This window comes from Triticum urartu, chromosome 3A, assembly GCF_056163025.1.
Source record: "Triticum urartu cultivar PI428250 chromosome 3A, HENAU_Tu73, whole genome shotgun sequence".
Classification (NCBI taxonomy): Eukaryota; Viridiplantae; Streptophyta; class Magnoliopsida; order Poales; family Poaceae; genus Triticum; species Triticum urartu.
The window spans coordinates 733,618,838-733,645,877 of NC_141875.1; the positions used below are offsets into that span (position 1 = coordinate 733,618,838).

Here is a 27,040-nt window from a genome sequence, read left to right on the forward strand (position 1 = left end):
AGAATAGAGAGAAAGTACGAAGGTCGTCCCCTATGCTTAAGACATAGGCTCTACAGTATGCTATGCTGTGTACCGCACCTGAAGTGTGCCTTGCCATGAGTCAGTCAAGGGGTACAAGAGTGATCCAAGAATGGATCACAGGACAGCGGTCAAAGTTATCCTTAGTAACTAGTGGACTAAGGAATTTTCTCGATTATGGAGGTGGTAAAAGAGTTCGTCGTAAAGGGTTACGTCGATGCAAGCTTAACACCTATCCGGATAGCTCTGAGTAGAGATACCGGATACGTATAATGGAGCAACAATTTAGAATAGCTCCAAGTAGAACAGTTATTTGGAATAGCTTCGAATAGAACATGGTAGCTACATCTAGGAGATGACATAGAGATTTGTAAATCACACACGGATCTGAAAGGTTCAGACCCGTTGACTAAAACCTCTCTCACAAGCAACATGATCAAACCCAGAACTCATTGCGTGCTAATCACATAGTGATGTGAACTAGATTATTGACTCTAGTAAACTCTTGGATGTTGGTCACATGGCGATGCGACCTGTGAGTGTTAATCACATGGCGATGTGAACTAGATTATTGACTCTAGTGCAAGTGGGAGACTGTTGGAAATATGCCCTAGAGGCAATAATAAATTGGTTATTATTATATTTCCCTGTTCATGATAATCGTTTATTATCCATGCTATAATTGTATTGATAGGAAACTCAGATACATGTGTGGATACATAGACAACACCATGTCCCTAGTAAGCCTCTAGTTGACTGGCTCGTTGATCAATAGATGGTTACGGTTTCCTGACCATGGACATTGGATGTCATTGATAACGGGATCACATCATTAGGAGAATGATGTGATGGACAAGACCCAATCCTAAGCATAGCACAAGATCGTGTAGTTCGTATGCTATAGCTTTTCTAATGTCAAGTATCATTTCCTTAGACCATGAGATTGTGCAACTCCCGGATACCGTAGGAGTGCTTTGGGTGTGCCAAACATCACAACATAACTGGGTGGCTATAAAGGTACATTACAGGTATCTCCGAAAGTGTCTGTTGGGTTGGCACGAATCGAGACTGGGATTTGTCACTCCGTGTAAACGGAGAGGTATCTCTGGGCCCAACTCGGTAAGACATCATCATAATGTGCACAATGTGATCAAGGAGTTGATCACGGGATGATGTGTTATGGAACGAGTAAAGAGACTTGCTGGTAACGAGATTGAACAAGGTATCGGGATACCGACGATCGAATCTCGGGCAAGTACAATACCGCTAGACAAAGGGAATTGCATACGGGATTGATTAAGTCCTTGACATCGTGGTTCATCCGATGAGATCATCGTGGAACATGTGGGAGACAACATGGGTATCCAGATCCCGCTGTTGGTTATTGACCGGAGAACGTCTCGGTCATGTCTGCATGTCTCCCGAACCCGTAGGGTCTACACACTTAAGGTTCGATGACGCTAGGGTTATAAAGGAAGCTTGTATGTGGTTACCGAATGTTGTTCGGAGTCCCGGATGAGATCTTGGACGTCACGAGGAGTTCCGGAACGGTCCGGAGGTAAAGATTTTTATATGGGAAGTCATCATACGGTCACCGGAATAATTCAGGGGTTCCCGGTATTGTACCGGGACCACCGAAGGGGTTCCGGGGGTCCACCGGGAGGGTCCACCTGCCCGGAGGGCCCTATGGGCTGTATGTGGAGAAGGGACCAGCCCCTTAGTGGGCTGGGCGCCTCCCCCCCTAGGGCCCATGCGCCTAGGGTTTTGAGGGAACCCTAAAGGGGGGGCGCCCCCTTGCCTTGGGGGGCAAGGCAACCCCCCTTGGCCGCCACCCCCCTCCTCAGATGGGATCTGAGGGGGGCCGGTCCCCCTCTCCCTTGCCCCTATATATATGTGGGGGGTGGGAGGGCAGCTATAACCTTTGCCTTTGGTGCAGCCCTCCCCTCTCCCAAGTCCTTCTTCCTCCTCTCCCGCGGTGCTTGGCGAAGCCCTGCAGGATAGCCACGCTCCTCCATCACCACCACGCCGTTGTGCTGCTGCTGGATGGAGTCTTCCTCAACCTCTCCCTCTCTCCTTGCTGGATCAAGGCATGGGAGACGTCGTCGGGCTGTACGTGTGTTGAACGCGGAGGTGCCGTCCGTTCGGCACTAGGATCTCCGGTGATTTGAATCACGACGAGTACGACTCCATCAACCCCGTTCTCTTGAACGCTTCCGCTTAGCGATCTACAAGGGTATGTAGATGCACTCTCCTTCCCCTCGCTGCTGGTCTCTCCATAGATAGATCTTGGTGACACGTAGGAAAATTTTGAATTTTTGCTACGTTCCCCAACAACGGGCCGGATGTCCGGGCTGGCGTGGCCGGTCTCGGAGCTCTCTGGATAGCGGGGTCCGGATGTCCGGGCTGGGGGCCGGATGTCCGGCGGCTCGGGAAGAGCCGGATGTCCGGGCCTCTGGCCGGATGTCCGGGCTGACGGGGTTCAGCCTCGGGTGCCTTCTGTGATGGGCGCCGGATTTCCGGGCTGGGGCCGGATGTCCGGGCTTGCTGGAGGGGCCGGATGTCCCGGGCCTGGCCGGATGTCCGGGCCCTGTAGCCTTTCTCCGGTTCCTCTCGTCGTGCTCCTTCATCCTTGTACTTGGGGACTTGTTCATCATTCCGAGCATCTCCGAGAGGGTCTCCTTGGTACCTAGGCATGTGTAATGTCCTTGCATTAGGTAGCAACCATGTCTCGCATGAATGGAAAGGAGAAGCATGTAGGAACGGGTTCACCTTAGGTCTAATGGCGTAGGCTCGAGTGTACATGGGGATGATCGTCGGATGCTCCGCATCATCTCCCCTCCCTTGGGAAAGATCCGACCTCGGATCGAAATCCTCATCACCATGGAAATGGTTGTCGTGGACGGACTTGTAGTCGGACAAAGTGGAAGGCATGGCGCAATCCAAGTACTCCAAGGTGTCTCCGGAGTGGTACACATGCAAAAAGAGCAAACACAAACGACACTTGGAAATACAATGGTTAGCGCACACAAGGTGTCCATCATGTAAGAATGAGGTCGTCCAAAGGAATTGTTCATGACAAGGCATGAGATGCTTATCCAAATGATGTAAAATGACATGTAAAGCATTCATGGGAGCAAAAGCATTCATTGTGCACACAAATGTATTGGGAATGTGATCAATGCAACCACGGTGCAAAATGATGTCATAGTGAGACGGTTTATCAATAGCATGAATATGGCAATGGATGCTCAATATGATTATGTTATCATGCAATTGATGATAGGCAATGTGATCATTATGTATGAATATGCCATCAAGAAAGATCACAACAAATTTGCTAAGAAAATGCACAAGCTCATATATCATGGATGACATGGGAATAGGTGCAACAAGACAAGCATAATGTGTGTCAATCCATGCATAGGGTGCAAATTTGTCATGGGTGGTGTTGTACCATAGCTCGATGTCGTGGTAGAAGTGTTGGTCCGGTGGTGCATCCACTAAGTCCGAGCGCTCCTCAATGTGAAGGTCCATAGAGTCGATCTCCAATGTCGGTCCTCCATCCAATAGATGTATCATGTAGACAATAAGAAGGAAACAACAATGAAAGTATGACCCGTCCAATATGCATATATGAGGATGGCTCAAAGGGAAAGAGTTCACCTTTATGAGGATGTTGAAAATGTTGGTGTTGCACATCATGTACGCCTTCACATAACTAATATGTCTCGTGATGGTACCGCCTTGTGAATCCTTCAAAGTGAAAGAACATGACAAACACTCGGAAAAACAAATGAGGTTAGTGCAAATGCAAGACCTATCATTCAAGAGGTAAGATACCCAACAAGTGTTCTCATCATTCTTATCATAAGAAAGGACAAGGTGTGGTATGGTATGAGAGCGTATGATGCAACTACAACCAAAAACAATAGGCTTAAACAAGCAAGCATGCATCACAAGTAATATGTCCAAGTCTTCATGATCAATAAGCATAGCATGGGTGCACTCACTACAATGGCATATGAGAGGTGAAACTAATAGACACAAGAGACAATGATCAAGATATATCATGTGAGAGGCATGAGCATATATGTCATCAACCCAAGAAAGCGAGTAAGAATGGAACATGGGTGATGCATCAAAGCAAGCAATCATAGAGATCAAGTCAAGCAAGCTAGTAGTGAGAAGATGCAACGTACTAGAAGGAATCATGGCAAGCATGTCATGTGTGCAAATAGTGGGCATATAAAATGCACATGAAATTTCACAAGCATAAAGGCAAGATATGAGCAAAATAGCATCAATAGCATGGGGCACATGATAAACATGACAATAGCAACAAGGATCTCCACCAAGCATGCAAATACACATAGGAGTATCATAATGGTGCAGCATGGGTAAATGCAAGCAAGGGTCACAATTGCATGGCAAAGTCATGTAAAGAGGCATAACATGCAAAGTGAACACGATAGAATGGGCATAATGTGACAAGTGGTAAATAGCCCATGGCCGTGTGAGAGCCAAGTAAAAGGAATGCGCGAAGTCATTGCGCGAAGGGAATGGTGGGAAGGATAGTCCACGGAATCCCAAATCGGCGCTGCTCTCAAGAGCTCATTTCGTCAATTCTTGGGATTGAGAGGTCGACGAGTATACGTGAGTACCTACACAAAACAAAGACAAAGGGAAAATTGTGTGTGCGTGGTAGATGTACACATCATCCATCATGATGCATACGTGCATGTGTTGGTTAGCACAAAATAGCCAATGCTCAAATAAATGAGATGCGTGATATAGAAACATGTCATCCATCATGAGAGGTTTGTTATTATGTATAGCATAATGGAGACTCAAATTGTGTAATGCATCATGAGAAATATGTAGAGCATTGTTATTCATGGAATGCATATGGTGCAAGCAATCATGGGAATCATGCAAAGTATGGAATGCATCAAAATCTCCTAATATGTATGAGGAAACTATGGGGGTCTCCTCATGAGCATTAGTAGAAACATCACATGGAGAATATTGACAACATCCAAAACAATGCATATTTGGAGCAATGTGATCATGGCATGGCATAGTAGATGAATTGCGTAAATCATGTAAAGGAAGCATGGAAATATCATCACATGAAAAACAAAAGCCAATGACCATCATTCCGTCATCTATGCCATAAGTGCAAATGGGATTGATTTTAATGGGGCATGCATAGTCACTATGTTGAGATTTAAATGAAGCGATACGGGATATCTCACTCATAGCATATGACAATTTCAATGGATTGTCAAACATGAAGTGACCAATAGAATTTTCACATGATATCCTATGAAGCATAGCATCACAACTAGGCAACTCAACATGCTCATCATCATATTCATCATAAATTGGTAAGTCATGACGTGAAGACGTCGCACTAGCATGAAGCATGGGAATAGGTGGATCAACATCATGCAAGCAATCATTGGTAAGATAGTCAACTATTGGGACAAGAGCATCACCTTCACCTATGTTACCTTGTTCATTCCACTCAAGTGGTGTAGGTGAGGTGTCAAAGATCAAGTCGTTATCATCTTCATCTTGATGGAACCATGTGGGGGGTGCATCGTCGTCCACCATGGCCATCGGTTTTCCCATTGGAGGTATGGACTCATCGAGGATAGGCGTGTCGTCATGTAGGAGACCTAGCACCAAAGAAAACACACTCGGAGTAGAGGTTAAGTCATTAGAAATCATAGTGGCCTCACTCTCTCTATGTGGTGGTTCACTCACTCCCTCAAGGTAGGTGCACTCAATGTCACATATGGTGGAGTCACTCATAACACTCATAGTGGGGTGGCTCTCCTCACATGGGAATTGGGGCACATATGTGGGTGTCGGAGAGATGTTGGTGCAAATGTCTCCATGCTCAACTATGTCGTAGTCGTAGCCGTGGATGAAGGCCGAAGATGGCACATCATCACTCTCCTCCATGACCCAAGGGAAAATCCCATGCTCGATCATCTCATCATCGTCGCCATGAATGAAGGCCGAAGATGGCACATCATCACTCTCGCCTCCTAAGATGGAAGCATCATCCTTGCTCGTCACCAAGTCGCTCGCCTCCAAAGCTTGGTCCTTGAAGGTCTCCGTAGTCGTACTCGTCGCCGCACCATCTTGAAAAAGAGTCGTGGAGGACTCGGCATCATCAATGCCACAAAGAGGGATGGCGGTGAAGTCGAACTTGGGAGCATCGTCTTGGAGCTCGTCGGTCTTGGACATCTTGGTGGTACTATCCTCATGCTCGTTCTCATGGAGCTTGGTCGTCACGAAGTGAGCTTGGGGTGGAGAAACCTTGGCCTTCATGAGTTCTTGTTCCACCTTGAGAGCACCAATGTAGTTGTCGTCGAGGGACTTGTAGTTCTCGAGGAAGATAGTATTGGAGATGTCGTTGTTCAATCCCATCATGAAGTGGAACTTCATTGACATGGGGTCGTCCACGCTGGCTCGTCGCAAGGCTTTCTTCATCTCCTTGAAGTACTCGTCGATGGACTTGGATCCTTGGATGGTGTTCTCCAATTGGCGTAGAAGTTGTTCCGTGCAGGTTGGAGGCACAAACTCTCGCCGCAACGCTCTCTTCGTCTTGGGCCAACTCATGTCGTAGCTCTCCGAAGGTGTGTGAAGCCACCATGTGGACGCGTAGTCGTGGAAGTTTCTTGTGGCACACTTGACTTGATCTTCGGGAGGAACTTGATGTAGCTTGAGGTAGTCGTCCATCAAACGCTCCCACTCGAGATACTCCTCGGGTTCTAGAGTCCCATAGAAAGGAATCTCATGGTCGGTGTCGAGGTCGTAGTAGCTCGTGGAGGTCGCGGACTTGAGCTTGGGGAGCTTCTCTTGAGCGTAGTCTTGAGGTGCTTGTTGGCGAAGATGCCTTGAAGTCGCTTGGCGAAGATGCCAAGGGAGATGGTGAAGTCGTTGAGCGGTTGTTGGTGTAGAGCTCTTGACCTTGACGTTCGTGGTGGTGATGGTGTCGATGCCGATGTGACCTTGCCGGAGATGGTAGCTTGGAAGCATGTGCTCTTGAGCGTCTTCTCGAAGATGAGGAAGATCGCTTGTAGGACTTGATGAGGGCTTTGATCTCCTCCATTTGAGCGTTCATCTTGGCGTCGTTGGAGTTATTCGTGGCATCGAACTCGTTGTGGTTGTTGTAGACCGAGGGTGAAATGCCTTGCCTATCCATCACAAGACTCGAGCAAATATGAGTGGGAGAAAGAGAAGAACTTATACCAAATGTACCTTGACCGATGTTGAAGATGGATGAATGATCACTCAATGTGTAACAAGGAAATAGCACAATTGGTATCAATTCTTGTCGGTTTCTCACACCTACACAAATAAGGCTTATGGTGGAGCTCGGTGAGGATAGTGGCACAAAAATTTGATGCAAATTGTTAGCAAGAGTCAATAATGTTGAAAGAGATTCACAAATTCGCAAGTGAAACAAGTAGACCAATAGCAAAGAATGGCACACGGAAACACACACACAGATAGATAAATGGGGTCATGCAACCAAGGAATGAGCACAAAATGTGGAGTCCACGGAAAACGCTCGTGTTGCACAACTCAAGAGAGACGCTAGCACGATTGCTCTATAGGCGGATACGACACTTGTGCACAACCTATGATATGCAAAATGGATAAACTTCTATCCCAAGTATGCTATATATGTATGGTTCCCGGTGTTTCTCTCAAGATGATCCAAGATGATCGGATATGACAATCTTATATGCAATGTGGTATGATGCTATGGCACTTGCTTACAAGCTCTTTGCTCTTCTCTCTTTTGCTTAAAATCTTATTGTTTTTTTATGGCCACTTTGCGAAATGCACAAACCAAGATAGCAATTGTGTATATGCGGGAACAATCTTGTGACACAAGGGATGATATGATACCAAGATGATATGGTATATGTATGCAATGGAAGGTGTAGATCACTAATGTGCACAAGTAACGTTGCCGGCAATACTCAAATGGCTAGTCTCGATAGGCAAGTTTCGCAAAATGGGCTAGGGGTTATCAATGCAATTGCAAGGGGAATATACAATGGTGTCGTCGAGGTTACCGTCCTTTGCGATGATGAGTGGCGGTGTTCTTGATGTAGATACCAAGATGATGGAGACTCGTCCCTAAGTAGCCGAAACACCTTAGGAAACGGAAAAACTACAACTCAAAATCTCAAGGACAAATGTCAAATGGTGGTAGCGCTATGCGGTGGTGGTTTTGCGGAAGCTCAATGGGATTGCGGAAATGCAATGATGGGGTTCGGAGTACGCAATGTGGAAGTCGAGGGTAAAGCGGTGGACTATACACGGTATCAGAGTTGGAAGCACGTCCCTAAGTAGCCGAAACACCTTAGGAGACACAACTCACAACACAAACAAAATTGGGTTAAGTTGAGGTGGCGGGAGTGTATGGTGGGTAAGCCGATGCCGAAGTTATGGTGGTGGTGGAGGTTGATGAAGATGCAACCGTCCCTAAGTAGCCTAAACACCTTAGGAGACTCGAATCACAACTCAAACAACCACTAATGCTATAGGGAACAATTTGGGTTAGGTTGCGGAAGTCGGTGGTGGTTATGCGAATATTGTGGTGGAAGCCCTAGGCAAAGATGCCAAAGTTCCAAAAATTTGATGGAGTCAAATGGTGATGGTAGTATTTTTGTTGGAAGGGGGGTGTCAAGAGCTTCAAAACGAGCTAAAGAACGTCAAAATCGGACTCCGGATGAATTAGTTATGCACAAAACGGTGAAACGGGAAAGCTGAAATGTACAGGGGTCGGACATCCGGGCTCGGGGCCGGATATCCGGGACGTGAGTCCAGAAACTTGCGCGATTTGGCGCTCCAGGAGCCGGATGTCCGGCTTCGGGCCCGGATGTCCGGCCCGACGAATCCAGATCTCGTTTGGGGCGGAAATTTTCGAATTGGGGGCGGAAATTGATGATTTCGGGGGCAAAATTTGATGGATTTTGTGGATGGAAGGTGGGGAAACTTGGGGAAATGCTAGATCCACTCGAAACCAAGCAAATCCATGGATCAAAATCAACAAAACATTATCAAACTAACAAATCACAAAAAAAACTTGGGGGCTATTTTTGGTGGGGATTTTCGAATTTAGGACGAAATCAACAAAATCAAGCTAGAAAACAAAGAGAGGGGGCTCCGAAATCGTGATCAACCTGGCTCATGATACCAAGATGATGTGGGGTGGAACCCTAGATGGGCGATCTTTCACGAAAGGAGCGAGATCCCTCGAAGAACACGTCGAACACGGGGAAGAACGGAGAGAAAACACGAGAGAAACACTCAACCAACAAGAAATAGATCACACATGTGCTAGATCCAATAACACAAAGAGATACACGATGATCCAAGGTCAACAAAGGACGATACAAAGTAACCGGTTCTCCTCCTAGAAGGAGGTCTTGATGGGGCCACCCAAGAGGGGGTCTTGAATCCAAGGATCTTCTCCGAAGAGGGGCCGTAGTCTCTCTCGAGGAGGAGATCGGTATGGATGAGCGAAGCTCTATTTCACATATGAGCTAAACCAACGCTAACCCTAACTAGGAGGAGGTGGGGGTCTATATATAGTGTTAGCCCACGAAGGGGTAAGTGAGAGGGGGGATACATGGGCCCTTGGCCCGTTCACTGTGCGCAGACAGGCGCCGGATGTCCGGGCTGGGGGCTGGATGTCCGGGCGCTCGCGGGAGGCCGGATGTCCGGGGCACGGGCCGGATGTCCGGGCTGGCGTGGCCGGTCTCGGAGCTCTCTGGATAGCGGGGTCCGGATGTCCGGGCTGGGGGGCGGATGTCCGGCGGCTCGGGAAGAGTCGGATGTCCAGGCCTCTGGCCGGATGTTCGGGCTGACAGGGTTCAGCTTCGGGTGCCTTCTGTGATGGGCGCCGGATTTCCGGGCTGGGGCCGGATGTCCGGGCTTGCGGGAGGGGCCAGATGTCCGGGGCCTGGCCGGATGTCCGGGCCCTGTAGCCTTTCTCCGGTTCCTCTCGTCGTGCTCCTTCATCCTTGTACTTGGGGACTTGTTCATCATTCCGAGCATCTCCGAGAGGGTCTCCTTGGTACCTAGGCATGTGTAATGTCCTTGCATTAGGTAGCAACCATGTCTCGCATGAATGGAAAGGAGAAGCATGTAGGAACGGGTTCACTTTAGGTCCAATGGCGTAGGCTCGAGTGTACATGGGGATGATCGTCAGATGCTCCGCATCACAGCACCTCCTGACCGACGGTCGGCGACCCGGAGTAGCACGGCCCGACCAGGAAGGCCCGCACGCCGAATCAGGGAAGGAGGGGGTGCCAGATCTCACGCACCGACAGCCGTTGCAGAAGCCACCACCACCGCCCTCGCCCACCGGAATTCCGCCGCCCACGCAACCAGGACACCAGATCCATTGTCCGCACAACAGCTTGCCGCAAAGCCAGCGGCTTCTCACCAAAGGACTCGCTGCTCCAGATCCAAAAGCCCCCCGCATGGAGGCAGGTCAGCCGGAAGCCCCGCCGCCACCATCCTTGGCAACGCCCCGGGCTTGCCCGACGACTACCTCAAGCAGCAGCGCGGAGGGTGGGAAGGGAGGGAGGAGCACCCGGAAGCGCGACTAGGGTTCGCACCCCAAGTCAGTGTTCTATTTCGTCTATCAAATGTTACCATAATATTCTTACCTAAAAGCAGAGTTTGTTGTTTCCTTCTAGTACACTGCATTTTGGTTGGATCATACTAGTGTTGCAAGGACATCCAGTACAAAAGAAGCTTCCTTCCATATTATGACATATCTCCTTACAATTGTTTGGCTGAATGCATTCATCAATGTCTGAAATTAACAAGAACTTGATAAGATGCTTCCATCTTATATATTCAATTAACATGAAGCAGTACATCAGCCAATTAAACAAGCCTACATGCATGATAAAACATACCAGATGTAGAAAATTATTTTCGCTGTAAACCTTAAGTTTTTCAATAATATGCCGTTTGATATAATTGTACAACTTTTCTTTTAGAGAGTTAATAGATAGCTTGTGCTTACCTTGACAACCACTTTGGACATACGGATTTCCTTGGAAGCCATCTGCGCATTTGCAGTGTTAACCACCATAGTTGTCTGTAATGTTTACTTCTACACACTTGCTGTTGAGACTCACACAAGCATATCCAGATGTATTCTGTTGGGCCCAACTTAGATTTTTAGTAACCCATTGCAAAGGGGAGAACAATGTCCCATATGAATAAAGAAGATCAGGTCCTCCTCCAGACAGGGTGAATCCTCCCTTTTGCTAAGGATTGGTAATATTAATGGTCCCTTCATCAACATTCATGCTGTTTACCTCCAGATGTGCCAACATGAGGACAGCTGATGAAGTCGTAACTGAGCAGTTGAGGTGAAAATCTCCCCTCGCAAAGCAACCCTCTTCTAAGCCGAACGGGAATTGCACACTAATGTTACCACACGAACGGGTACAATCAGCTCTGCTTGCAATTGGATTATACCCTAGGATGATCAGTAAAGGTAAGTTGTATCCAAGTTGCAACCTAACAGTTGTACATTTGGTCATTTCACTAGGGCAAAAAATAAAGTTACCTTTGTCGTTGGAGCATCCATCTTGAATGAAGGGGTTGCTTGTATAGCCGGTACCACAGATGCAGTTGTACCCATTGCTTGATGTCACGCCGAAGTCAACACACTCATCACGTGTCAATGGGCAGTCAAAAAATGTACTATATGTGCGAGATGCGGAAACGTCTTTGACCTCGGTGCGAGGGGACGTGATGCATGTTTATAGGCAGGGGCGCAAGATCCCTGATAGCGCATACAAGTTGGTTGAGATATTACAGGAGACTTGGAGGACAAGAGATAAGAAGATAGAGTAGGTTACAAGAGATATTTGAACTACCTAACTTATCTATCTATCTCTAGATGCGGCGCATGCGGGACTTCCTCCTGGTGCACAATGTAACGTGACATAATTGTGTTTAACACCCTCCCGTAATCACAACTTCATCAAGTTGAGATTATGTTTAAAATCTTCAAAGCTTCTGGTAGATAACGGTTTGGTGAATCCATCTGCAATTTGATCTCTGGAGTGCACAAACCGAATCTGAAGTTGCTTCTTGGCAACCCTTTCTCTCACAAAGTGAAAATCTATCTCGATATGCTTTGTCCTGGCATGAAATATTGGATTAGCAGACAAATATGTAGCACCCAAGTTATCACACCATAAACAAGGAACTTGATTACTCCTGACACCAAGTTCTTTTAACATGGATTGTACCCATATGATCTCAGCTGTGCCATTTGCCAGTGCCTTATACTCTGCTTCTGTACTGGATCTGGAAACAGTGGCTTGTTTTCTTGCACACCAGGATATTAAGTTTGGGCCAAAGAAAATTACAAAGCCACCAGTGGACCTTCTGTCATCAAGGCAACCTGCCCAGTCAGAGTCTGAGAAAGCACTTACAAGTGTAGAGGATGACTTGCTGAAATTCAGACCAACATTGACAATATTCTTGACATAGCGAACAATACGTTTAGCAGCAGTCAAGTGAACTGAGGTAGGTGCATGGAGAAACTGACAGACTTTGTTTACAGCAAAGGAAATGTCAGGTCTAGTAAGTGTGAGATATTGGAGAGCGCCCACCAGACTCCTATACTTTGTGCTATCATCTGGACTCAAAAGTTGTCCTTCTGTGAGAGATAATTTTTCTCAATTTGACATAGGAGTAGGTGAGGGCTTACAACTTTGTAGACCTGCCTTCTTTATCAGATCTGCCGCATATTTTTCCTGAGAGAGATGAAGTCCATCCTCATGCTTCTTCACCTCAATCCCTAGGAAATAATGCAAGTCTCCAAGATCCTTGAGAGCAAACTCTGAGCTGAGATCTTTCAAGAGCCCTGTGACAGCCTCATCTGATGAACTTGTGACAATTATATCATCAACATATATGAGTACAAATATGTATGTGTTGTGCTTGTTGTAAATAAACAGTGAGGTGTCAGACTTAGAGGGAACAAAACCAAGCTGTTGCATCTTGTGACTGAGACGTGAATACCATGCACGTGGAGCTTGCTTCAGCCCATACAATGATTTGTCAAGTTTGCAAATGTAAGAAGGAACATTTTTGTTCACAAACCCAGGAGGTTGCTTCATGTACACCTCTTCTTCCAGAACACCATGGAGAAACGCGTTCTGAACATCCAGTTGCCTGAGACTCCAGCCCCTGGAAACAGCAATAGACAAAACAAGGCGAATAGTGGCAGCTTTTACAACCGGACTAAACGTGTCCTCGTAGTCTATGTCATACCGTTGTTTGAATCCTTTTGCAACCAATCTAGCTTTATACCGATCAATGGTTCCATCGGACTTCCTCTTGATTCTAAAGACCCACTTGCAGTCTATGAGATTTTTACCTTTTTGCGGAGGAACCAAATGCCATGTTTTGTTCCTTTGTAACGCCACAAATTCTTCATTCATGGCCTTTCTCCACTTTTCATCATTCAAAGCTTCTTCAAGATTGTGGGGGTCACCGGTTTCACCTGTAGAACACACCATACCATATTTTGTAATATGTTTGTAGTTTACAGGTTTTGTTACCCCTTTTTGTAGTCGTGTACGACGCGGAGATATTGTGCCTAATGTTTCTGCCACAGAAAATCCCACGGCAGAAGCTGGTGCAGTTGCAGCCGCCGAATCCTCCTGAGTCGGATCTTCTGCGGCAGACGAGGGCGTGGGCGAGGGCACAGGCGTTATGGCCAGCACAGAAGATCCTCGCGCCAGATTTCGAGGTGGATCCGCCTGATCCAGCTGCCGCGCCCGACACGCCTCATCATTGGCACAGGATGGCGTGGGTGGCATATCAGCGCGGGATCCCGCGCCGATGGGACCTGCAGCGGCCGGGTGGCGCAGATCCCGCAGTTTGTAGCAGACCGGCTGGGCCGGAAACCGAGCCGCCGAAGGCCCAGTGGCACCACGCCACCTGTCGTCCGCTGGTTGGCGCGGGGCAGAAGGAGCGTGTCCCCCATCCGCAGCGCGCCGGATGGCCGTGTCGCTGTCGCTTTCGGCGCGCGTCGGCCCGCGACTGATCGCACCTGATTCGGCCGGCGCGGAGTCTGAGGCGGATCCACCTGACCCGCCTGCCGCGTCTGAGTGCGTCGATCCCGAGGGCGGCGCTGTGCCTGGCAGAACGGATCCCGAGGGAGATTTGCTCCCTTCGCCTGGACACATGAAATATGGCCCTGTAGAGCACATTTCTTCATCGTTTTGACTGCTGTTTTTTTCTCTGCTTTCTCCTGCATCATCATCATGCTCATGTGTGGTATTAAGAGGGTCAGTCAACAGTTGATCACAGTTATCACCCCCGTGATCAAAGCTAGTGAGATGAGAAGGAAGAAGGAGGATTTCTTTTCGGAGAAGTGCACCCGCATTGGGATGAAGGTGTGCAAAGGGAAACTTAGTCTCATCAAACACAACATCACGGGAAATGTATACACGGCCAGAGGAGACATCAAGACATTTTACACCCTTGTGTTGAGTGTTGTACCCTAGGAAGACACATTGTTTGGATCGAAACATCAACTTGCGATTGTTGTATGGATGAAGATTGGGCCAACACGCACACCCAAAGACACGGAGAGACTTGTAGTCTGGTTTGGTGTGAAGGAGGCGTTCCATGGGAGTTTCGTTGTGTATGACACGATTAGGAAGCATATTGATAATGTGAACGGCGGTGAGAAACGCTTCATCCCAAAATTTAAGGGGCATAGAAGCACCGGCTAGGAGGGCAAGACCCACCTCAACTATGTGACGGTGCTTGCGCTCGGCAGAGCCGTTTTGTTGGTGCGCGTGAGGGCAGGAAACATGATGAGATATGCCAAGAGTTTGGAAGAAGGAATTCAACTTTTCGTATTCCCCTCCCCAATCAGATTGTACCGCAAGAATTTTGCGATCAAATTTTCGTTCTACAAGTGCTTGAAAATTTTTAAAGACTTGAAAAACTTCATATCGTTTCTTAAGAAGATAGATCCAAGAGAACTTGCTATAGTCATCAATGAAACTAACATAATATGTGTGTCTACCAACGGAGCTAGGGGCGGGACCCCAAACATCTGAGAAGATTAATTGAAGTGGTTGAGTAGAAACACTTGTAGAAACAGGATAAGGCAATTGATGACTTTTTGCTCTTTGGCATGAATCACAAATAGTTCCAACATGAGGCTCACCAACAAATGGGAGCTTATTTTTCCTAAGCAAGCGTTCAACTAAAGAAAATGAAGCATGTCCTAGACGATCGTGCCACCGTGTTGAAGAAAGCTTGACAACACCATAGGCTTGTTTATTATGTCTTCTAAACTCCGGAAGAAACGGGTAGAGCCCTCGAACGCATCTACCTCGATAGAGGGTTTTCCTCGTGGCCAGATCCTTGATCAAGAAGAAAAAAGGATGAAATTCAATGAGGACATGATTGTCAAGTGTAATTTTATGAACCGAAAGTAGGTTTTTGTTGGCACTAGGGACATGCAAAAAATTTCTAAGATGAATCTTACGATGAGGGATGTGTATAACAGAATGACCAATGTTGCTGATGCTCATACCTGCACCATCGGCGGTGTGAATTTGATCCTTGCCATGGTACTTCTCACGTAGGGTTACCTTCTCGAGCTCTCCAGTGAGGTGATTGGTGGCGCCGCTGTCGAGGTACCAGTTGGTGTCGACGCCGTAGGATCCATCCGCCGCCGCAGCAATCTTGTCATCATCTGGAGCATCGTCCTCGTCTTCATCATAGCGGTACCAGCAGTCTTTGGCGGTGTGGCCTGGTTTGCCACAGATCTGACAGCGTGGGGCGTCCGGGCGGGTTCGGCCGGCGCTGCCACCGCGGCGACCCCGGTTGCCACGAGCGCCGCCACAACTGGTTCCACCATTGTTGCCGGTCTTGACGCCACCAGCCCTGCCCTTGCCGCGGCCACGGTAGCGGGAGCCGCCGCCACGACCACGGGCTGCAAGGTTGGCAGAGGACTTGAAGCCACCACCGCCGGAGTTCTGAAAGTGCATCATGCGCTGGTCGAAGTTGCTGAGCATGGAGAAGATCTCGTCGAGGGAGGCGGGGCTGACGCGGGCGTCGAGGGCGGAGACGAGGGGCTGGTACTCCTGGTCCAGCCCATGAAGGATGTATGAGATCAGCTCGTCGTCCTGGATGGGCTTACCCGCCGCCGCTAGCTCATCCGCGAGACCGCGCATGGTGGCGAAGTAGGCGGCGGCGGACTGATTGCCCTTCTGCGCGTTGATGAGCGAGGTACGGATGTTGTTGACGCGGCTCAACGACTGCGACGAGTACATGCCCGCCAGCGTCGTCCAGAGCGCTTGCGCCGTGGTGACCGTGGTCACCGTGACGAGCACCTCTTTGGAGAGGTTGCTCAGCAGGTAGCCAAGCACCTGCTGGTCCTCCCGGACCCAGATGGGGTGGAGAGGGTTGGGCACAAACGTGTCCTTGCCGTCCTTGTCCTTGGCGGCTTGAAGCTTGGTCGGCTCCGGCGAGGTGCCATCAACATATTGGAAGACACCGGCGCCACGAAGTTGTGGTGTGATCTGTGTGCGCCATAGCACGTAATTCGTGCGGGAGAGTTTCTCGATCACCTGCCCATTGAGGCTAGGGTGAGATACGCCGGAGGAGGAAGACATGTTTCGGGTGGTGCTACTGGAATCAGGGGAAAACTAGATGGGAAGAAGAATGGCTCTGATTACCATGTGCGAGATGCGGAAACGTCTTGACCTTGGTGCGAGGGACGTGATGCATGTTTATAGGCAGGGGCGCAAGATCCCTGATAGCGCATACAAGTTGGTTGAGATATTACAGGAGACTTGGAGGATAAGAGATAAGAAGATAGAGTAGGTTACAAGATGCGGCGCATGCGGGACTTCCTCCTGATGCACAATGTAACGTGACATAATTGTGTTTAACACTGTCGACGCACTCGGCATGCTCGCTGATACATGCATAGGCAGTCCTGTTTCGCACCGTGCCAGCACAGTTGGGTTGATCCACCATATTCCAACGAACAGTGGCACCGCCACTGTCCGTTATGCTGATTCTATCCCACAACGGAGAGGTCCGGTTAGGGCGTGCTCCGGTGTTAATTTTCCTATGGGCAATACAAATTTGAGGTAAAAAGTGTCGATGCTATGGTCATCGATGGGAAAACTACAGCAACCGACGCCGTTGCACTTCTTCGTAGCCACCATCTCCGTAATTCCTAGGTCCATGCACGCAGTTTTGCAGACGCGTCTGGTTGTGCCGGTGTTGTCGTTGACCCAATACACATCCAGGTCGCAACCTATGATGTTTAGAACGGTGTACCCATGGGTGAAGGACCTCCCAGGCGATTTCAGCGACAAGTCATACACTTTGACACCAGATTTCATAGGGATGGTATGCTGGAAGGAGGTGCTGATGAAATTTCCAGGGCCGAAATCATTCACATCGCTATCGCCGGTTAGCTCGGTGATGCCGTCATGCAAGAAGAGCTTGGGGGGTTGGGAGGTCTCTTTGCAAGAGAGATTGAAATCAGGCCCACGGGAGCACCTTGATCCGATGCCAAAGGGATAGTCGAAGCTCAGATTGCCACATGCCCTCACGCAACCTTCGAGTGAGGCACTCCAGGGAACACTATCATGTTCTGGACTGTGGCTTGTTACAACTCTGGATGCTAACGCGGTTAGCTTTCCTAGTGACTCGAGTACCAAGAAAGGGAGTAGTGAATAGATCACTGGCAAGATGCCCATGATCTACAGACGCGCCTTGCGCTGCTTCCAACCTCGCTCTGGAAATTCAGGTCATGAAAGCTTTGATTCTCCGTAAAATGGTTGTACAGTTGCACTTGACTCCTGTGGATGTGGCTGTGGTGGGTTTGATGCGATGTGAAAGTGAGATTGCCAATTTGCCATGGCCACATTAAATTGCACTGCTACCTTTCTTGTGGCGATGCTGCAGCTGAACTTGTAAGTCAGTCATTATCTCCTCTGCAGGTAATTCTAGCCCATGTCACCACATGTTTGTACTAAGATGCTAGAAAACTCATGCGGTTGATTTGGGCACATTTGACTACTTTCTTGTGGTCATGCTGCCACACAGCGACCTCGCAAGTCAGTCAATCCTACCTTCTTGTGCAGGATGTTCTAGCCCAAAGGGGGTGTTGACAAGTCTCTGCCAAATGGCTCATTTCTGTTTGTTGAGAATAAACCGCTTTGAATTATCTGGCTTGTGGTTCGTGCTGCAGAGATAGGCTGTGAATGATATCCTACTCATCGACAGTGACAGCTATCTCCAAATCTTCAGTGCCACCCAGTGAAGATAAGCTAACTGATTGCTTCCAGCTGAGCTGACTGACAGTAACTGAACTCCATCCGCACTTTAAGCTGCTGTTTGCTTAAGCTGCAACTGAGGGCAGACTATTATAAAGTGAACATTCTACACAAATTTAAATCAACCATCCCCATATAGTACCAACTGATTGGAACGTATGAGCACCCATAATTACCGCATGAAAACTGAATGACAATTTACATAGAACCTCAACAACAGGGGATGGGTCATCAGAAGAATGCATAATCGTATCACGCAATGGGTCTGCGTGTGCCATACTGTTCCAACTCTTCAGTAGTCCCACATAGTGGCTAACTGATGGGGCTTCTGAGTGAGCTAACTAACAGTAACTGAATCCATCCCAAATTCTATCAAAGTAAAGATTCTGAATACTGAGATAAATAAACTCAAAATACAGAATCAAGGAACACAATAACAGGGAATGAGCACATGCACACTGATTCATCGGAAGAATAAAAACGGACGAGAGACCTCAGGGGCCAGGGTGGGTGACCCCACGGAGCGCGCGCGGCCTCTTGGACGGCGTCGCCGCACGGTGCGGTGTCTGCCTCAGGGGCCATGGTACAGTGGAGGGGTTCTAGGAGGAGAAACCGAGGCACCAAATTGGGCGGCGGCGTCGGGCGGCGAATGAACTCTAGGTTGGTAGGGTGGGGTTATACGGCCGCGGAGCTTGGGAGTCGGGCGCCGCCGACGGAGGCGCCGGCAGGGGGAAGAAGAATAAGGTTTTTTTTAGGGATGGAAAAAGAATAAGGTGGACTGGACTGGACTGCTCGCCGCGTATTGGGGGATGGGCCCTTGTCATCTTGACAAACAAAAGCCCATACATCGTTCTTGTGTTTCTCGGCCCATACTCTCCGGGACCTGCCTCCATTCTCTCCTCACTCCTATTTCTCAAAAAACAAATCTCTCCTCACTCCTGGCTGGCTGGCTCAATTGGAAAAAAACAACTCTCCCTGGTATGGGAGGATCTGCTACCCAATACTGGGTCCAACCAGGCCTAACCAGAGAGCAACACCGACTTATGAGAGCCTTGGTCCCTCAATGAACTTTTTTTCTTAAATATTGTGAACCTTTTTTGAATTTTTTGAACTTTTTTTAAAACTGATGAACTTTTCTAAAAGCTAGTGAACTTTTTTTAAAATTTCAATGAACTTTTTTCAAAATCAATGAACATTTTTTTCAAACGCGGTGAACTTTTTCAAATTTGTGAACTTTTTAGATAAACGATGAACTTTTTCCAAATTCAATGAACCTTTTTCAAATCGATGAACTTTTATTCAAATTTGATGAACTTTTTTTGCAATTTGATGAAAAATTTTCATTTTCTTTGTGAACTTTTCCTAAAAATCTTTGACTTTTCAAGTAATTTTCAAATTTAAGTTAACCTTTTATTAAAAGCAAGGTTAACTACTGATTTCTGTTATTTGAAAACAAAATGAGTTTGCTCCAGTGGTTTAGTGCGTTAGGATGCAGACGTGAGGTGCTAAGTTTGAATCCTAGGTCACCCTCTGTTTTCTCTCACGTTTTCATTTTCTAGTAGGTCTTGGGCCGGCCCGCTATGACTTGCTAGCGAGCGCGAGTAGCCTCAGCCGGCGCTTAGAGCGCCGATTAGGAGCTCCCTAAGTCGTGTTTTGTCTCTTGCCACAACCAATGTGGGACTCAACCCAACAGGATCGACGAGCCTCTCTTCCCTGAACTTATGTGTAGTACAAATTTCTCAACTTCGCATGGTACTATATGCCTAAGTGTTTTACTGATCAGACAGCACCCATATTCAAATTCGGGATAAAGGATTTGCAATCCCTTTTTTTCCTAGAATGATTGTGTATATCAATTAGATAGAACTATATATGATCGTTACAATCACGCAAGATCTGCTACAACACGCTGGCCGACACTTCCCCTTGCATCACAGCACCACTCAACACCCTCGCGACAAAACTTAGCTAAGTCGAGCGTCATTGCATTAGCTTCACCGTGGACCTTTAGTTTGTGAACCATCTCAGGAGCTGCGTAGGGTCCCTGCACACTACATGCACATGCAAATGGTGAGCTTCCTAGCTAGTGTCTTTAGTGAGAGTTGTGTCCACACTCCACATTAAGCGTTAGCTATGCTCGGAATCTCCCATCTCCTCGCCTGAGTATCACTTCTTGTGCTAGTCACCGCCAGTCTGCTCCCAGCCTCCCATGGAGGATAGAGGATACCTTTCCCTTTCATGTGATGGTGTGGCTGACAAGCTCGGATTGCCTGGAGCGAGTGAACACGCCTGCGGAAAAAACGTAAATAATAGCCTTAATTACCTTGACCAATGATGATGCAGTTTCTATGGTTCCAAGCTCTGCACCGGAGAAACACTATTTTTACATGCGTGTTTCATTCACTCATGTTATGCCTAGGCTTGGACGGAGAAGGCGACTCGCTTCTTCAACATGGTGAGCGGTGATCGGTAGCTCGGGGCGGCACACAGACCGGAGATTGCACGGTGGAGCAGCTCCTGGAGAGAGAGATAAGTGGTCAATGAGAGGGTTTCAGCGTGAGGGTAGTATGACTGGCATAAATTGGTGAGAATCCACATGTCACTCAAGCAAGCAATTACCAACATATGCCCGTTTGTTTCCTGTATTTTTTTTGTAAAATAGTAAAATTTCGTGCCCAGAAATTACTAATAATATATTCATGCATGAAACAACATTGTGGATCCATGCATAGTCAAATCAGAGGACGATGGATCTCTTGCTTATTAGTTCCTTCCGGTCTCGATTTGATTTTCTTTGTTCTTGCTTTGGTGTTCTTGTTTTGTTTGCAAGAATGTGTGATGTATTTGTATTCAGAAGAAGAAACGCCAAGAGAAGGCGAAAAACATACAAAGGCAGCAACTAATTACATAATGACTAAGCAAAAATACAGGGGCAAGACTGAATCAAAGAACACGATGCAGCATGGTCATGGATGCTCAATTCATTACAGACCTTGAGATAATCCACGACATGTCTCATAAACATGTCATCAACACGATGAACATAGAATCCCAATGGTGAAAACAACCAGTTTTCATAAACAAGCACAATTCCCATCGAAAAACTCAATAGAATCACGACGCCCTTTAATTATCTAGAAATAAATTGACTTACAATACCAACCTACGTAACATTGTTTCCCATGGATACAAGCGCAGGCACAGCTTACATAAGAGAAAACAAAATCATCCATTATTGCATCAGCTTACAAAAATGAAACAAAAGCATCCATTATTATGAGCTCAACCTATGCATCTAGCGTGGAATGCTAGCAGATGCCATGAACTCTACCTCCAAGCTATAACAGCCTCCTGGATGCACTCCGGCTCTCTCGCCCAATCCCGCCGCAGAAGATTGGCAAGCAGCTCTAGTCCTTTGAGTTAATGACCTTGGTTGCATCTGATCTTCATTCCTTGGATCTGCCTGAGATGATTCCATCTGTTTTGCTAGTAGATTCTGCAGTTCCGTCTCCACCTGTTTCATGGTGGGTCTTTCTTCACCATGCAGTCTTAAGCACCGCTCTGCAAGAGAGGCGACATCATTGATCTCTTCCTCAGTTGCCTCCTCCAGGACCTGGGAACTAACAATACCCATGATTCTCCCCTCACTGAACTCCTGGAGAAAATAGCTTGACAAGCCCATGATGCTGCCTGATTCACTTGTAAAAACAGGCTTCTTTCGAAGAAGCAACTCCACTAGTACCACACCAAAACTGTACACATCGCTCTTCCCATTCAGCTGCCTGGTATGGAAATACTCTGGATCTAAGTATCCAAATGTACCTTGCACATTCGTGACAATGTGTGTTTGATCAATCGGAACCAGTCTGGATGCACCAAAATCTGAGACTTTAGTTATGTAGTTCCTATCCAAGAGTATATTTGAGGACTTCACGTCACGATGGAAGATTGATATTGAAGCTGCAGAGTGGAGATAGGATAGAGCTCCTGCTGTTTCCAGGGCAATCCTTAAGTAATCACCCCAACACAAAGAAAGACCATTGTTTGCATCTGCATGAAGAACTTCAGACAGTGAACCACTGGATACGTAGTCATACACCAGCAGCGGAACCTCGGTTTCGAGACAACATCCGAAAAGCTTCACAATATTTCTGTGGTTTATCTGAGTGAGGACTGCAACCTCATTGATGAATTGATTGATCTCACACTGCTCAATGACTTTAGACTTTTTTATTGCAACGACACGTTGATCAGATAACATGCCTTTGTATACCATGCCATGGCCCCCACGGCCGATGATACGTGTAGGATCAAAGTTATTTGTCGCCTTCTCTAGCTCTTCTAACAAGAAAATCTTTGTTCTGTCATTTGCAGTTTCATCAGATTATATCAACGTTTCTAGAAGAAGACCTTGGTTCTTCCGGAAAAATGCCTTCCGTAGTTGATTCTGAATGTATTTACTCCGTCTACGAATGAGAAATAGTGTACTAAAGCTCAGAATTAGAATGCTGAAGCCACAAGACAGCCCAATAATAATACCTGCAGTCAATAATTAAGCTCTTTAAGTTTCTATCTTCTTCTACCTGGTCTATCATAATTCATAAATATAACAACTACAGTCTTACCTAAAAACAATATTTGTTGTTTCACTGTAGTACATCGCATTTTTGCTGCATCATATTCAGTGTTCGGAGGACAGTTAGTACAATAGAAGCTCCCTTCGGTGTTATGACAGATCCCTTGACAAATGTTTGTATCACGACATTCATCTACATCTGAAATTACCATGTAGGTAGGACACATTAATAAAATATATGACATGGAAGGATTAGTATGTTACGTCATCCGATAAAATGAAACCTACAAGAATGACATAATAAACTAGATGTCGAAAAGTATTTTTCACCGTCTTAATACACGCCATATTTTCAAGTAGTATGTGCATAACTGCCTATTATAGTATATTCACACAATTTTCTCCTAGAAAAAAAGTAGGAGTAGCTGTTAGTATCATTTTCCTCCAACTGTATAAGAAGTCAAGGTAGCTTGTAACTTGGTATACACTAGTAGAAAACAGGGCTATGGTCCAGGCCGGCTTAGCCCATTAGTCCCGGTTCAGTCTAGAACCGGGACTAATGTTAGCATTGGTCCCGGTTCGTGCGGCTAAGGCATTAGTCCCGGTTCATCTAGACCTTTTGGTCCCGGTTGGTGGGATGAACCGGGACCAATGGGCCTCGCTCCTGGCCCACAACCATTGGTCCCGGTTCGTGCCACAAACCGGGACTAAAGATTAGACCTTTAGTTCCGGTTTGAGGCACGAACCGGGACTAATGGGGATGAGACCTTTAGTCCCGGTTCGTGCCACGAACCGGTACTAAAGGTCCCATTTTCAAACTCTACCCCCCCCTGGACGGCCTTTTTAGTTTAAAAAAAATTAAAAGAAAATGATGGAAATGTCAAAAAAATAAAAGAAAATAAGTTTCACATGTGATATGTGGTCTAGTTGTTGGGAAAATTTACAAATATGAATTTCGACTTTATTTACAAAATCTCTCTGGAATTTGTAAAATGGACATAACTTTTGCATACGAACTCGGATGAAAAAGTTTTTTATATGAAAAATCATCTACTCGAAAAGTTACATCTGATGGAGACCGCCTACGGCCTGCTTGCAAATTTCTAGAATCCTCAAATTCCAAAAGGAAAAAAAATTATGCTCAAATTTCAGTTTTTTTAAATTTCAGTTTTTTTAAATACTTATTCAAGAAGTATTAGTGTTACTAAATAATTATTCAAGAATATTAGTGTTATTAAATAATTATTTCACCTTTTTTGAATTTTGATCAAATCTGGTCAAACTATGGTCAAACTGTGGTCAAACAATGGTCAAACTACTTATTCAAAAATATTAGTGTTACTAAAAAATTATTGTTTTTTAGAACAATAGTTTTAAACTCAAACAGTGAAATATGTGACTTCATGCTCAAGCTAAATTCCTGAGGGTTAATAGGATTGACATCTTACTATTGTCAGGAAAACAACAAGTGTAGACTTGAAAACGAGGGGGAATAGAACTTGGATAAGTGAGATGATTTGGAATGATGAGGGGTGATTAGAGATTAAATTGAGCAGTGATGAGAGGTGATTAGAGATTAGAGGTTAAAATAATTCAGAAATTTGAAAATAAAAAAATTTCAAAAAAAAATTCAAAAAAAATTCAAAAAAAAAATTTCAAAAAAATATTTCAAAAAAAGAAACACGGCCCGGTTCTGGATTGAACCGGGACTAAAGGGTCAGGGCATTAGTACCGACACTTTAGTCCCGGTTCCCCTTTTTCTACCAGTGATAGTATCTCAAACAAAGTTTCTGCATCAACATATGTATGGTGAAAAAGGTCTAACATGCTCAAATATTGACTTATTTAAAGATATTAAAGAACTTTTGTAACAAAAAGCAAGACTACGTATTTGTAGGGAGACTGACATGGTCCCATTAATTAAATCTTTTAGCATCCCATTTAATACATTTTATCATTTTAATTTGTCTGGTCAAAACTAACATGAAAATACAACTGGTAAAAGTTCAAACGGTTTGAACACACACATCCAAGGACGACTTCATTTTGACTTAAGAAAATAACTATCTTGGTTATCCTGATATGTGCTATACATTAAATGGTATAATCTACATGCTTTCACTAGTAGAAAATAGGGCTTTGGTCCAGGCTCAATGTACACATTAGTCCCCGTTGCATTACGAACCGGGACTAATGTGAGCACTAGTCCCGGTTCGAGCGGCTAGGGCGTTAGGAAGGCATTAGTCCCGGTTCAAATGGGATCTTTAGTCCCGGTTTGAGACACGAACCGGGACTAAAGGGTGTGATGCCCTTTAGTCCCGGTTTGTGTCTCAAACCAGGACTAAAGATTAGACCTTTAGTCCCGGTTTGAGACACCAACCGGGACTAAAGGGTGCGATGGCCTTTAGTCCCGGTTCGTGTCTCAAACGGGACTAAAGGGGTTCTGAAATTTGTTTTTTGTTTTTAGTTTCTGTTTTAAATTGCTTATATCTTTTAGGATATTTGATGTTTTTGGGTGATTCTTTTTGAATTAGATTCAAAATTTTGTCTAGTTTCTGTTTGTGCCATTAGTTTTCAAATTTGAATGATTTAAATATGAATTTGTTCAAATTTTCTTCAACCCCTAGATTGCGAATAATTTGAGTTTAAAAATAATTTTTAATTTAATTCTTTTTGCTCCTAGTCACATGTCAGATTGTTGTCACAGTAAGATTTATTTGGTTATTTTTAGAATAATTTAAATTAGGATTTTAATTAAAACAATATTGCTTTCCTTATATAGTTGTTTTAGTCCTTTAATTATTGTTTTCAATTATTTTTAGTTAGTTCTTTCTGTAGATTTTTAACATGTTGTAGTATGCTTCTGTTAGGCAATAGTAGATAAAGTTTCATAATTATTTAATATTAAGTTTGCTACTGTTTTGTATAAATAGTTGTTTAGCCTTTAATAATAGTTGGTAGAATTAGTTTTGTTATATTAAAAGTAATTCTTTTTGCCACTTTAATAGAACGTGACTCCGTCTTGGTTAACCTTAGTTGTGACTCTGGCTGGGACGGTGCTACCAGATGTAGTCGAGGGTAGGATTTGATGGACACCATCCTAGACTAACTGAAGGGATTTAAACTCTACCCCCCCCCCCCCAATTTCAGTTTTGAAAAAAAGAAAGAAAATAGTAAAAACTTCAAAAATTAAAATCCCTCGAGATGTAGTTATGTTACTACATCTACTAGTTAGGAAAAATTAAAAAACTTAGATTTGGACATGTTTTGCAAAAAAGTGTTATGAAAAAGTAAAACGGTTATAACTTTTGCATACGATGTAAAAAAACGTATAATATATCAAAATGTTTAGCACGAAAATCCGGTTCCGATTTCGACGGCCATACGCCGTTTTGCAAATTTTTAGAATCCTCAAATTCTGAAATGAAAAAAAGTTATCCTCAAATTTAAGTTTTTTTTAAATTTTTGGTCAAACTCTGGTCAAATTGTTCTCAAACTATGGTCAAACTACTTATTCGAGAAATATTAGTGTTACTAAATAATTATTGTTTTAGAATAATAGTTTCAAACTCAAACGGTGAAACGTTTGACTTCATGCTCAAGTTCAACTCCTAAGGGTTAATAGGATTGACATCTTACTATTGTCAGGAAAACAACAATTGTAGACTTGAAAACGAGGGGGAATAGAACTTGGAAGTTAAGCGTGCTTAGGCTGGAGTAGTGAGAGGATGGGTGACCAGCCGGGAAGTTAGACGATTTGGAATGAGTGGTCCATACTTGAGCAGTGATGAGGGATGATTAGAGATTAAATTGTCAAATAATTCAGATATTTGAAAATAAAAAAATTCAATTTCTTTTTCAAAAAAATTCACAAAAATAAAATTTCAAAAACGTGGAGCTTCTTTAGTCCCGGTTCGTAAGCAAATTGGGACTAAAGGTTTTGGGCTTTAGTCCCGACCCTTTAGTCCCGACTAAAGGTCCTCTAAAACCGGGACTAAAGGCTCATTTTCTACTAGTGTTTTCTGATATTGATTAAAGTCATGTTGAG

General features: G+C 45.5%; 2 pseudogenes; both read right to left on the bottom strand.

Moving 5' to 3' along the window:
* Window positions 1-16,855: 16,855 nt before the first annotated feature.
* LOC125549525 (wall-associated receptor kinase 3-like) lies at window positions 16,856-19,148 on the bottom strand (annotated as a pseudogene).
* Window positions 19,149-21,711: 2,563 nt separating this feature from the next.
* Window positions 21,712-22,707, bottom strand: LOC147982398 (wall-associated receptor kinase-like 22 pseudogene; annotated as a pseudogene).
* Between the last annotated feature and the right edge of the window lie 4,333 nt (window positions 22,708-27,040).